Source organism: Rattus rattus, chromosome 4, assembly GCF_011064425.1.
Source record: "Rattus rattus isolate New Zealand chromosome 4, Rrattus_CSIRO_v1, whole genome shotgun sequence".
In the NCBI taxonomy this organism is placed as follows: domain Eukaryota; kingdom Metazoa; phylum Chordata; class Mammalia; order Rodentia; family Muridae; genus Rattus; species Rattus rattus.
The window spans coordinates 122565590-122568290 of NC_046157.1; the positions used below are offsets into that span (position 1 = coordinate 122565590).

At 47.7% G+C, this 2701-nt stretch overlaps 1 pseudogene; it reads left to right on the forward strand.

Moving 5' to 3' along the window:
* Positions 1-834: 834 nt before the first annotated feature.
* Positions 835-1767, forward strand: LOC116898165 (annotated as a pseudogene).
* The last annotated feature ends 934 nt before the right edge of the window (positions 1768-2701 follow it).

Genomic DNA, 2701 nt, shown 5'->3' on the forward strand with positions numbered 1-2701 from the left:
CCTAAAAGGAAGAACTGGAGAATGTACCCAGGACATCAATGTCACCTGGGAAACTCCTCCTTAGCCAGATACGTTTTTGTTAATTGTTTCTATAAAACTATGGAGCCATTAAAAGTCTTGTTTAGAAGATTGCATGTGTTCACATTTGGAATTCCCCCAAATTATACTTATTGGATGTCCCCATTAACCATGATGTACTCCAGGGACCACCAGAGGAAGACTTAATTCGTATATTAGTATAGTATGTTTGTTTCCACTTGGCAGTGACCAGATACCCACTATATAAGAAACCAGTTCGAAAGGCAATCTATGGCATAATCTCCAAGCTTGCAGCCTATAGAACAAAGACAGCCATTATCAATATGATCTATGCAAAGCTCTGATGATGAGTCTGCAAAAGCCTTGCTCCTTGGATATTGACATTTTATCTTTTACTATTTATCGTTTATGCTACGTGCAGGCCCTCAAGATCTGGAAGCTGCTTGTAGGCCCTGGGACCCTGCCCCCAGGTTAATTTTGATGGTGAGTAAGATGCCAACAGCTAATAGCTGGGAAGAAGAGACATAGGTGGTACTGGGGTTTCATGAACTTGCAGAAGGAGGAGGAGACACCACCGTGAAGTAGGAGAAGAACATGCTTGAGGGAGAAGGAAAGCGACCATGGGTTAACTGAATCATAAAATCATAAATGTGGGCTGGCCAATTGAAGCTAAGAGCAGCCCAGAGGAAGGATAGTAACTTGGGTTAAAGAAAGGAAAATTGGGCTCTCTGCTCCTCTCTGTTCCAGAGACAGCCACATCTTCTTGTGCAGTGCCAGCCTCGTCTCATAGACAAGATGGTGAAGGTCGGTGTGAATGGATTTGGCCTGGTTACCAGGGCTACCTTCTCTTCTGACAAAGTGGACATTGTTGCCATCAACGACCCCTTCATTGACCTCAACTACATGGTCTAGATGTTCCAGTATGACTCTACCCATGGCAAGTTCAACAGCACAGTCAAGGCTGAGAATGGGAAGCTTGTCATCAACGGGAAGGCCATCGCTATCTTCCAGGAGCGAGATCCCGCTAACATCAAATGGGGAGACGCTAGTGCTGAGTATGTTGTGGAGTCTACTGGTGTCTTCACCACCATGGGGAAGGCTGAGCCTCACTTGAAGGGTGGGGCCAAAAGGGTCATCATCTCCGCCCCTTCCGCTGATGCCCCCATGTTTGTGATGGGTGTGAACCACGAGAAATATGACAACTCCCTCAAGATTGTCAGCAATGCATCCTGTACCACCAACTGCTTAGCCACCCTGCCAAGGTCATCCATGACAACTTTGGCATTGTGGAAGGGCTCATGACCACAGTCCATGCCATCACTGCCACTCAGAAGGCTGTGGATGGCCCCTCTGGAAAGCTGTGGCGTGATGGCCGTGGGGCAGCCCAGAACATCATCCCTGCATCCACTGGTGCTGCCAAGGCTGTGGGCAAGGTCATCCCAGAGCTGCACGGGAAGCTCACTGGCATGGCCTTCCTTGTTCCTACCCCAATGTATCCGTTGTGGATCTGACATGCCACCTGGAGAAACCTGCCAAGTAGGATGATATCAAGAAAGTGGTGAAGCAGGCATCCGAGGGCCCACTAAAGGGCATCCTGGGCTACACTGAGGACCAGGTTGCCTCCTGCGACTTCAACAGCAACTCCCACTCTTCCACCTTTGATGCTGGGGCTGGCTCAACGACAACTTTGTAAAGCTCATTTCCTGGTATGACAATGAATATGGCTAAAGCAACAGGGTGGTGAACCTCATGGCCTACATGGCCTCCAAGGAGCAAGAAACCCTGGACCACCCACCCCAGCCTAGCAAGGATACTGAGAGCAAGAGAGAGGCCCTCAGTTGCTGAGGAGTCCCCATTCCAACTCGGCCCCCAACACTGAGCATCTCCCTCACAATTCCATCCCAGACACCATAATAACAGGAGGGGGTTAGGGAGCCCTCCTTTCTCTCTTGAATACCATCAATAAAGTTCGCTGCACCCTCAAAAAAAAAAAAAAAAAGAAAGAAAGAAAGGAAAATTGATTCCCACAGCATGGAAGGTGGGCAGCTACCCAGCTCTTGTGCTGCCTGAGGCATATTTAAAAATATAAAGGCTGTATGTGTCCTTCATCTGGGATCATAGATGGTCTAAGATGGGTAGATACCCTATGCTGGATTTTTTTATATTGTTTACTATATTTGATACCTTAATTTTGGGCAAAAACTAATTTTTTAAAAATTAATTTAAGGGGGTTGCGGGTTTAGCTCAGTGGTAGAGTGCTTGCCTACCATGTGCAAGGTCCTGGGTTCGGTCCCCAGCTCCGGAAAAAAAATTAATTTAATATCCCTGAATAGAAAACACATGCTGTTTCTTTAAGATTAGGAAGCGGGGGACACACAGTTTTTCCCCAAGCTGCGCAGGTTCAGGACTAGGACAGAATAGGAGCTAAGAAGAACTGCTCTCTCAGCTGCAGATTTTCCCCAGCTGTGTGGGCTCCAGGCTAGAACAAACTGCTGAGTTGCTGTGCATATTTCTGGGATTCATGGTGTAAGCTGTGTCCCACAGACTGACCTGGGCAGAACACTGAATGGCAGGGCTTAAGACTTAGATGCTGGGAGCCCCTGCCGGGAAAAGGTAACCGGCTACTCCAGGCTACTTAAGAGCAGAGTACAGGCATAATAAA